Below are 12,612 nucleotides of genomic sequence, written 5' to 3' on the forward strand. Positions count from 1 at the left end.
ATACATATGTATATACACACGTATATACATATATACACGTGTGTGTGTATATATATATATACACATTCAAATATATATATATATACATATATGTCATATTTGGACGGCACAATAGAGCACAAATAAAATAGTAACACTTAAAAGGAGTCTTACTTGAAGAAGGCCTCGGAGAAGGCCGAAAGCTTAAACAATTTACCATGTGAGTGTCCTGTTAAGTGTTACTCTTTTATTTGTTTTCTATTGTGCCGTCCAAATATTATACTGCTCGTGGGAGTGTTTCCGTATAATCTATATATACAAGGTCGCACCCAAAAGTAGTAGGACTGATTTTCTCTGGCGCGAACGGAGCGGTGGAGGGGGGTCTGCCTGGCAGGGTAAGGTGGAGGGGGCTCTTAGCAACAGACCGACACCAACCTCAGTCGCCTGCGGGCTGTCGTTGAGTGAGGACACCGTTTTTAGTGAATCAAGGTTTTTGTCCGCGTCGAAAAACAAAATGAATCTGAATTTAGAGCAACGTTATTCCGTGAAGTTTTGTGCGAAACTCGGGAAGACGGCTACTGAGACCCTCGATATGATCAAGCAGGCTTATAGGGACACTGCCTTAAGCCGTTCCCCAGTATTTGACTGGTACAAGTTGTTTAAAGAGGGTAGGGAGCTCGTTGAAGACGACCATCGCTCCGGACAGCCGTCGACGGCAAGAACCGACACGAATGTGGACAGAGTGAGGACACTGCTGAACACAGACCGACGCTTAACCAGTGAAGAAGTTGCAGACCAGTTGGGTCTGTCTGCATCCAACGTCCAACGCATTATTTCACAGGATTTGGCCATGCGCAAGGTGTGTGCCAAGATGGTGCCGAAAATTCTGAGTGTCGACCAATAGGCAACGCGTGTGCGCATTTCCGAAGAAGTGTTAGCCAATTTGTACCGAGATGAAAATTGTTTCTCCGGACACCGGACTTCCTCTTCTTCCCCCTGATGAAAAGACAGCTCAAGGGACGACGTTTTGACTCGATAAAGGCCGTTCAATAGGATTCGACGAGGGTCATCAACGGCATCCCTAAAGAAAATATCCAGCGGGCGTACGGGGAATGGGAGCAACGTTATACTAAGTGTTTAGCAGCTCAAGGAGCATACTTTGAAGATTATTAAGTCGATGTAAGTATATCGTCAATAAAATTCTTGTAAAAAAATCAGTCCTACCACTTTTGGGTGCGACCCTGTGTATATATATATATATATATATATATATATATATATATATATATATATATATATATATATATATATATAACGATTGTCCGGAAAAACTCATACGAGCGGCACAATAATGGGCTGACACAACATAACACAAATAGAAAAGAATAGACACATATAAAAGAACACTTACACGGTAAATTGTTCGAGCTTTCGGCCCTCTCAGGGGCCTTCTTCAAGAGAGACTCGACAAGAGTCACTCTTGAAGAAGGCCCCTGAGAGGGCCGAAAGCTCGAACAATTTACCGTGTAAGTGTTCTTTTATATGTGTCTATTCTTTTCTATTTGTGTTATGTTGTGTCAGCCCATTATATATATATATATATATATATATATATATATATATATATATATATATATATATATATATATATATATGTATATATATATTTACCTGAGTTCGTGTGCAAGTTCTTTTTTCATAGAGTTACTCTACCTCCTACCCCAACCATCTTTGTTTTTTATACATATACACACACACATATTTATGTATACATACCGCTGCATATAATGTTCTTTGTGGAGGACTTCAAAGGGTATGAAAAACAAAGATGGTTGGGGTAGGAGGTAGAGTAACTCTATGAAAAAAGATCTTGCACACGAACTCAGGACTCTAAGTAAAATAATACGAAAAGTGAAGCTGTACGAGCTTCGAAGCCAAAAACGTGTCAGTGATTGATGTTTTAAAACAGACATTGAAAGCTTAAGCATTTACTGACTACTTTACTTTAGCAAAGAGCAAACTTTGTATTTACCCCTCAACTTCTACATGTACGTACACGACTACCACGTCTATTCCCCCGCATGACAACCATTAGGATACTTTAGTAGGTAGCAATGTGAAAGTTAAGTCGGCGTAAACATCTAAATTTTTCGATAAGCAGACGCAAATGTCTTAAATATTCGAATATGGTTTTAGACAATTTACAAAAGTATCAGGTTTAAATATTTTTCATAGTTTTCAATCGTATTCTTATGAATTGCAAAATATAAAGAAAACAACAAGCACGCTAATCATAAATTTTTAGTTGGAACATAAAAAGTACAAAAGGTTTATTATATTTTGGTGGGAAATTATTATTTATCTGAATAATTACTCACTAAAAAGCGCAATCATGTAGATTGACTTAAAAAAAATGTTTTTTGCAAAGTCGCCGAGGGCCCTTTTCAAATTTATAAGTAATGATTTCACTATTTACGATTCCAAAATAGAATTGTACTGGCTAAAAGCTAAAGCTTTGCTTCCGAAATAACTGCACACGGACATTTGCAAAACATTATCCAAAAAGCGTTTGAGTATTTAGAATAAAGAACCAAAGGCTTCAATTTTCAAAGATTGACATCACGATATTAATGCATTTTCCGTGAAAATAATTCCATTAGTATATATTCGTGATAGCACCCTACGTTTCTCAAGAAATGGAAAGCAACCTTTGGGAGCGAGGGGAATATTCATGGAGCGAGCGGGTTGTCATGAAGTTTCTGGCGATACTGAACGAGCGTGCAAAATGCCACAGAGAGCAGTATCGAACTGCATTTAGTCTCGATTTCCTTCTTCAAGCCTGTCCAACAATAATCCCATCGAAGCAGTGCCCACAAACGGAGGAAAAAATAAATTATCTTTTCCGATATACATCGCCCTAGCTTCGCTATTCAAATGACACCAATCTCGATTCTATACAAAAATTACCGGCGGAAACGTGATATACCCTTCCTTCCCTAACCTACTCCTACAGCGCGGCAAATGTGAAATAATCCACGGCACGCTCAATTAGGCGACAAGGACCGCGGGGCATCGTATCGCGTTGATTCCAGAGATACGGAAGAACACGTCCTCTCTCCCTCTCTCTCCTACCTCGGGACGGTTGAGGTCCTGGGAGCAGGATGACTGAGCGGGAAGAGTTAACGGGTGAGGTCTGGGGAGAGAGGGAGGTGAGTAGAGATGGGAAGGTGACCTATGGTCGCGGATGATCCAACCTCATTCGCCTCGGGAATAATATCGCCGAATTCAGAGCCGAAATCTCAGGCACGAAATGAGGGGGCCAGGTCAAACCGTGGAGGTCGTGGGAGAAGGAGAGAAAAAACTGGAGAGGCGTGTTGGAACAGGAGGAAGGTAGGAGGCGGATGAGGAGAAAAGGTGGATCATGGGCAGAGAGCCGTCGGGAGGCGGGGGAGGAGGCGGGTAGGCATTTCGGTGGTGAGGGTGGACGAAGGAGTGTGAGGGAGAGACGCGGGATAGTCCCATCCCTTCACCGCTTCCCGTCATCCATTTTTTCACCGGTATTGCAAGAGTCCGGAATTTTACAAGGAAAAAATTAATTTATTTGTTTTAGACATGCTTCTTCACTTCTATACTTAAGTTACGTCCAAGAGTGACGGGGGCTATTGCACGTTTTGCCATAGGTATTAACTATCTGCTTATGGTCGTAACCTTTGTTCAAAAATTAAGAAAGCCATCTTTCAAAAAATTAGATACATCCTCATTTGATATCACAGCACAAATCATATATAAAGTGCCAAAGGCTCAAATTACAACTATTTTATGAGAAATGTAATTTCAAAAAGAAATTTTAAACTCAAAATTTGCGTATGGCTAGTATACACTGTGGTACCTTGTTAGACAATTTTCACAATACACTTTTAGTCCTAAGTGTGAGAACTTGGAATTATAATGTCAGATACTGAACATATAATGGAGTTAGTTTTGGAAAGGGAAGAGAATGCTTCCGTAAGTATGGATCGACGAAGAGGACGATTAAAAACAGGTTTGTTAAACTACATACCTTCATGCCGAATTCTATTATACGCATATGTGCTTTGCATTTATACAGGTGGTGAGCATTGGTATCTATTTATTGGGCTGTCAATTTTTCTTGCTCTATTCCTGCTTTGTAAGCTGACGATACACAGTAAGTATTATATGTAACTACGGGTATTTTAGTGCAGACGTAAAAGCGTAGTTTTTAGTCTTTTACGGTATCTTGACCAGGCTCCCTTGACGATGGAGACACACTACGTCCTAGGTGTTTTTCTCTCTTGCTTGCATCAACTAATTTTACCAGCAGGTAATTAAAATTGGAATAAAATAAGATAGAGCTATTATTTGGACAGCTTGAAATCTATATTGATACATTAACATAACTAGCATCGGATCCCATCTTAATTTATGGAAATAATAGACTGCATATTCTTTATTCTGAGGTAAATTAATATTTACAATGTAGTATCAACGCCGAAAAAGCCGTAATTAGCTAACGCAACATTTTACGGAGAGGAGAACTTAGAGAGATGGTGAAATAAATAGTTGCCGTCTCTCCTAGAATTATAAAGTAAAAATATTGTTAATATAATGTTCATTTGATCAAAACCAATAAATTATTTTGAAATAACGAAATTTTCCGGTCTTAGGCTATAGATTATGCTTATGACCATATGTTACAACCCAACTACACCTAAAAACAAAATGGGAAAAATTCAAAACGAGCAAAAATTGTCATAATCAGTATTTCAATCCTAAGATTGGTTTACTGCAGCCCTCCATTATTCTCTATTTAGTGTTAATTCCCTCAACTTCTGATAGGTTCCCTGTTTCACGTCCTTCTTAATTTGCCCTTTGTACTTGTCACTTGGCTTTCTTTGCGGGATCTTTCCTTCAATTTTTCCGTCTTTTATGTTTCTAACTAATCCATTACGCCTCAAGATATGTCTAATCCATCAAGCTCTTCTTTGCCGTAGAGCTCTCCATATGGCCCTTTCCTCTCCTGTTCTTCTATATACTTCATCGTTCCTTACTTTGTCTGCCCATTTAATCTTCAGCATTCTCCTCCATCACCATGTTTCAAATGCTTCTACTCTTCGTTGGCCCACCCTTCCAATAATACTAAAAAAGACGCACTACTCGTAACCCCTTATTGCCTCCTTTATTCCACATTCACACTCCCATATAATCGTCACTCCATTCCAAACAGAAAGTAGTGTTCACCCGACGCAAAGGATATATAATGCATTCACCACGCTACAACTTCGTAAAAAAGAAAAGTCCACTTTCCCCCACCAGGTTATTCAGTATCACATACAAAAATTGAGCTTCCCCCAAATAACGTATTTCAGCTCAATCCACCAATAAATAGCACGAATTTAATTATATCCGGGTGTCACTAGGATTCCTCAATCCATTAGCCCCACGGGAGAACTACGTGTGAGAGCTTTTAGCTATTCCCGTTCTATCGCTCGGGCAACGGATGCCTCGGAGGCGATGGGTTGAGGGCGGCTAGCGTGGCACGAAGGGGTTGAAGAATAAGAAAATGCAGATGTGGAGGAGGGTTAAGGGACTAAGGAAGAAGAGGGGGGGAGACCCGAGGGGAGAGAGAGGCCGAAAGAGAGGGGATGGTGGGGGGCGAACGGGGATGTGGGTTGCGGGATGGGTGGGGGGATAGCCGGGTCGTGGGAACGGCAAGGCCCCACACACATCTGGACCCGTGTGTCATCTCCTCAGTCCAGCCGCCGCTTCCCTCCCCCCTGCCCCCCACTCATTTCGCCCCCAGCATCCCAATTCCCCTCACTCTAGCCCCTCAACCCTGGCCCCACCAAGGGTACTGAGGAATTTCCTACTGTTCCTACTCACCCTACATGAACGCACGCCCATAAGAAGTTGTTCGCCTCCCTGCCATCGCTGTTCTTTCTCGCCGAAGTCTCTTATCTCCGAAACCTCTCGACCCTGCTCAGCATCTACTCAGCTCTGGTGTCACTTCGTCATCATTGTCATCATCTGCGTCGGGCAACTAACGCTTTTTAAGTGGCTTGCCGGCGCACATGGAGAAATGCCGCTCGCGGTTGTCTTTTGCACGCACAGTCACGTTGATAATTAGCTTTCGTTCTGTCATGCGAGCGAGGGTAAGGACTTGAGGACGTGAAAAGTGTGGACAGTTGAATGCGACTTCGAATTCGGGGGACAAATGAAAAAAAATGGCATTCGAATTTTAAGGTTAAAGTACCACAGGTACTAAAGGTAATAATGATTTGATGAGGGCTCTCTTTGTCAGATCTTGAATAGGATTGGCTACTCAATAAAAATTTGAGTATTGGGTTAAAATAAGTCATGAGTCAAATCATACGTTTCCCACTAGTAGTACAAGAACAAGAAGTCACTATCTCTTGAGGGCTACTAAATCACGTTTGGCTATAATTTTCATTAGATGTGTAACTATGACTGCTCTTACATCCTCATTTTCCCTCCAATTTCCCTCCATTATTGATTGCCTCGTATTCTTTCCAATTGATCAATTTCTTCATACAATTTCCTGTATTTTTAAGGTGCTCCTTTGCGTACTTTTTGCTACTCTTCTACGTTCTAACATATTTCTCACATTATCGCAAGTCATTGAAATTACTAGATAAATAGATCCTCCTTTGTTTACTCTATTATTTTCCGTCCATTTAGTCGATGCAGTCCAACCATGTAAATTATTTTTCGAGCTCTTTTGGTTAAAGACTCAAAGATCTTAGGCTAAGTAGTGATCTTTTGACAATCAGCGTCACAATGTATAATCTGTGCATGATTCGCATTATGCTTCGCGAGTTAATATTATCTTACTTACGAGCTGGGCGAAAGAATCCATTTAATATAATTTTCCCCTCTTGCCCAATTTCTGCCTTTAGGTGCACAAATTATTGATGGTCGAAAGTTCACCTTCTCCTGTTTAAATGGACACCCTTAATTCTGTATGTATCATATCACGTCAATGCGATGATACGCATATCATTTCCTGCCGCTAAACTCAATATTACTTCATATTTTCATCTTTTACCGCTTTTTTATTTATGAATCCGAATTTGTCTTCAAGAGGTGATCTTCCCTGCCCACCTCTATTATTTGGGAGATTATTCTTGTTTTAAGGAATCTATCCAACAGTTCTCCTAATACGATAGCCATTGACGAAAGAGTAATTCGTGCTCTGCTATTTCTTTAGGGAAATGATATCATCCCATATTGTCTTGAGCAGGTTTATCCATCATGTCACTCAAATATTATAACCCGAATACATTAAGAGGAACATATTTCATGAAAAATAACTTAAGCAATCTATATGATCCTGTGTATTAACAACATGGAAGTTAATTAGGGATATAATTGAATATTAACCTCTAAGTTGAGATATTTTACTTAACGAAACCATGGTCATAGCCTATTTTATTCTTCTTCTCCTATGTCCCCCGCTCTGGCATTGAATCATTCATTCCCCCTTCTCACTTCCTAAGGCCTGACGCGTTCAAGCATCTGCAGAGAACCTTGGACTCTTCATCATCGTTTCCAGCACTCCCTCGTCTTTTTTGCTCATTTAGGACAAGATGACCAAGCAGCTGCATTTCGGCGCACTATAATTTCACTATAAATCAGGTTTGAACGTTAAAAATTTATTAATAATTATTATTGTTGCCTTCAATCGGTCACTTACTCGCATCATGAACAGAAACTTGCCCACACTCATTTAAAAAAATATGAATAATATTTAGTAAATATTGCCTAATTATTATTTCATGCGTGAATACTCATTTCAGTTTTAACGTAATTTAAAAAAGAGACTTCTGTTGAAATTATTTGTCAACGATTCATTTGTCAAAAATCTTTGAAATGAAGTTCAGCCAGAGCAAATGATGTTTAATTCCGTAAATGTTTCCGACAACAATATTATCATGACACTTGAATGCATGCATTTATGATTAACAAAGCCAATGATTAAATACCTGGGATGTTCTTCCGCAATATTAAACGAGTAGTTATTTCAAGTATAAAAGTGGCAGGATGAATGGGGAGTCCATTGGAGTCTAAATGAAATTATTTTAAAACGAGCGAATGAGAACACGGGGAAGTAAAGAAAGAAGAAAATCAAACTACATTGTGTTAATTCGGTACTTCAATGAGATACTATGAATTAAACACTAAATTTGAAGAAATATTCTACCCATTATTTGCCTGTAAATTCAGTTGCAATGCAAATGGCTTACCAAACGCCTTCTGAGTAAAAAAGTATTTCCATCAAAATAACGTATCAAGTGTAATTAGCTCTTCCAGCAATGGCCAGACACATTATGCTTCTTCACGGAAACAAAAGAATATTAATTATGCAATTAATTATAATTTTATACTGAAAAAACATTCTTTTCGGATTTAAAATTTACTTTTACAAATTCAAATCATTTTCAGTGCAAGCTTTGTCGTTTACAAGTAAAAAATGAAATAAAATAATGTCTCTTATTTGATTGAGCGCTAAACTGTGACCTGTCTTTTTCAGTGTCTATAGACACAATACAAAGTAGTAGTAAATTATCTGTCATCTGCAGTCATTCATTTTTATCATGATTGCATTCATGAAATAATAGTAGCCCAAATATGATTCATTCTGAATCAAACCCACGCAATATTTTATATAAGCAAGAAGATAGGGATCAAATATATCTAGATGGTTCGTGAAATTATCGTTTCAATTTGCCCATTCCTCGACTATCCCCTGAAATTAAAGCCTTTCCCCCAATTTGGGAAAGGTGGCAACACTACCACCGCCACCCCTTCCGCCGTCACAATTCCGAGTCCTCGGGGAGGGAGAGAGGCCCAGACAGGCGTCCTCCACGCCCCAACCGTGGCAGCTGTGGTCCAGCCAGTAGCAGACTTGGGAGGGAGGCAAGTCTCTCCTCCTCCACCCACCCTTCCCCCGCCCTCGCGTCGTCCTGCACACTCCTCTGCCACCGGACCCGCCGACTCTCGCCCCCCATCTACCCGCCCCATCCCCCCATTCACCGCCCCCCACCCGCGCCAAAAAAAACACCTCCCCCGCCCTTCCATCCTCTCTCCCCAATCCGCCCTCTCCTCCGACGAAAACCCCAACACCGCTTGAACGCGGGTGCCATGGAAATAAGATTAAAAAATTGAGCGAGACATGGGAAAAAGGGGTTTCGGACAAAAAAGAAGATCAAGATGTAGAACAAGAATGAAAAGGATAAAACAGCTGACTGTCGGGATGTGAAGGATGGGAGAAAGGAGGAGGATGGGCAAAGGGTAGGTGGAAAGAACTATCACGACTGGCGACCGTTGGCTAACACGGAACATTTACCTATGGGTTACCTGTTTTGGCGCAAGAGTTTGAATAGTGTATATGCATTGATTTATCAAGTTACACACGAAAAAACCTAGTTTTATTCCTTCCTCTATACTTTCCCTTATCTTACATGCACTACGAGCATTAAATTAAAATGTGAGGGGCATATATTTCTTCTTCTCATAAATAATCATAAAAATCTTTTTTTATTTATAAATGAATGTCCCTATATTCTTAGGCTATATCATTATCAGGTACAATGTAGTGTATCGAAATAATGCGGCAAAAATATTACTACAAACTATGAGTTTTGAATGAGTTCAAAGATAACGATGCAATATATTCTTACATGCTGCAAGAGAGTGACGACGTCAAGTTATTATATAAATTTGTTTTTAAAAGTTACGATCCTATAAATACCTGTTAATATTTCGAAGAGTATACAATTTGAAGAACAAATTATATAAGAACAAGGAATTTCTAACTTATTCAAGAGAATCAATAATAAGGTTGTGATTAGCAATTAAATATCCGTTTTGTCTATATGAAAAAAGGGCTAATTAATGAAATAAAACGAATGAAATATTTTCACGAACTCCTTAGTACCTTAGTTTGACAACACAATTAAAATGTTTCCATGGATATAAAATTCATTATTCAATAGTTTATAAAGTTTCGCGAAATGGCTTCTCCCATAAAAATAATCATAAAATTTCGGCCCATCTTACTTGACGGAAACTTGTCAGTTCTCAACTCAACTTCGCTACCGCAAAAATCCTCAACAATCAGAAAGACTAGTATATAGTCATTGTGCTCATGCATTTCTTCATCAAATATAAAATATACCTATCTTACCAAGCAATTTACCGTTGAAATTGTTCCATAATTGAATGCCATATTACATGAGCTGATCATCGTAGCGCATCCAGCAAAATACGACCTGTAAATGCAAGTGAACATGTTAAAAAAGAAAATCAGCGGAAACACAAATACCGGTTTTCACAATCGGTATCGAGTGCATTTTAAAAATTCTTTTACCCTATCATTTTGACTATTTATTGTTCCTATCTCTCTTCATTACTCCTCTTTTGTTTAATTTCCGGCATAGGATCTTGGAGTTATCTCCGCCAACCCCTGTTGTGGCTTGAACCGTGGTCGTAAGCAGCGGCCGCTACAAGTCGCCACATGTGCTTCAGGCATCGCTCAACTGTTTACGAGCTCCCCAAGGAGACGATGGAGAAGTAACATGAAGAAAACTGCGGGAGAGAGGCTTGGTGGAGCAATGGGAGAACTTGTAAGGAATGGGTAGGAGTGAAAACAGACGAAGGAATTGAATTGTATGTGTAAAGTGAGGGAAATAGGGACTTCTCCTTGACTAATCGAACCAAAGATCGATAAAGGTGTTCATCAGAGGAGACCAAAATGGAATGAACGGAGTTTTAAGTTATATTTATTGAAATTCTTTAAGAATTCCTTACATACTCATTGGTTTTCGTGGAAATTTGCGGAACTACTAGGCCATGAAAACGCTGGAATACTCATGAAAACAGAAATTGATAATATCAAGTTATAGCTTGGCTCATTCTTTGATAGGAACTCATTAAAGCAAATATATAAGGCATTGCATGATGAAGAACACTTTTCTAAATATACTGCTCTGACGATATACACTGGCAATCAAAATGTGACTAGAGATACGAGAGTTAAAAACTAAATCGAAATATATATGTGGACTACAAATGCTATGCAGTCATGACCACCGATGCAACTAAATAATTGATGTACGAGTAAATACCAATACAAGTAATAATAAGGTACCCTGTTAACATAAAATATAGAAGCTATGCGAGCATAAGCGATCAAGCTTTTTGATTTTGAACCTGTAATCTCAGTTATTCAAAATATATATATATATATATATATATATATATATATATATATATATATATATAGTATATTTTTAAAATAAATTTCAAGGTGAACAAGATATTAATGTACTTGTCCCTAGAAATCTTGGTTAATTTTCACTTGAAAATGTCCACGAGTAGGCGGAAATATCATGTTTTTGGTCAGTACAATTCGCTATATTCTTTCAACAAGATTGAAATCTTGTGTATTCCACTGGTAATCGCATTCCAGATAATTAATATAATGGCAATATTAAAAAAAGCATGTCTTTGCAAATCAGCCGATCACCTAGCCGAAAAGAGCAGCTGTATATGTAAGAGTATATTGCAGTTGAAATAAATTTTAACGGATTCATCAACGGAGTCTGGACTCGAGTTTTTCAATAATCAGATTATGAAAATGGAAAATTGTTAGTTAATACCTATTGACTTCTTTTGACTTTGGAAGCCTAAAAAAATCAATGAAAGATGAGGGATAAGCCTTAGAAACTCATTTATTCCAAGGAAATTGAATAGTATTTGTGAATGAAAAAATAATTTACACGTTCAAATGTTCAGAAAACATTTTCTCTGGTCGCCTTTTTGTTATGACCAAAAATTTAATTTTCATGCATATAGATTATATTGCATATTTATTTAAAATAGAGAGAATTATTACGTCTGATAATAATTAACAAGGACTACGTTAGTATTAATCATTAGTATAGAAGATTAACATTATATATTAGTCTTATTCAATGATGTTTTGAGATTTAAAGTTAACTGTCCTCTACACCAACAATGCAGAACAGCCCTCTGAAAACCCAAACGAACTACATGGAATCTACAGAGAGGCAGTAAAGAAAATTGATCGTAAATTCGTCTAAAACGTCAGTAATAGCATTTGATAAGAAGAATTAGAAAAATTATGGCTAAGTAAGTGAGAGCGACGAAAGAACTGAAATGGATTATTTTGTATTTGCTGGTAACATGCTTGCAAAAGATGGTAGGTTAAATGAAGACCTTAAAAGGCGTGCGAGTGCCTGCCGGCAGAAATGTTGTCGGTACTTCGTTGATTAGGTAACAAAAAATAAATGAATGGCAGAATAAATGGAACTGTATACAAATATATTCCTCTCATCACTGTACGGAAGTGAAGCTTGGGTATGCCATTATGAGGATAAATGGACACTAAACATGTTGCCAAGAATTTTCTTAACAAAAAAAAAGAGAGATAAGGTGAGGAAAGAGTGAATCATGAAAGAATGTGGAATGGTAGCACCTGTTAGCTACAACTATGAAAGACGTGTGCTACGCTGGCTTGTTCGGATCGAAAGAATGGATGAGATTCGAATTACCAAACAGATACCTTTATAA

Source organism: Hetaerina americana, unplaced genomic scaffold (genome assembly GCF_022747635.1).
Source record: "Hetaerina americana unplaced genomic scaffold, ioHetAmer1.1.p SCAF_2, whole genome shotgun sequence".
NCBI lineage: Eukaryota > Metazoa > Arthropoda > Insecta > Odonata > Calopterygidae > Hetaerina > Hetaerina americana.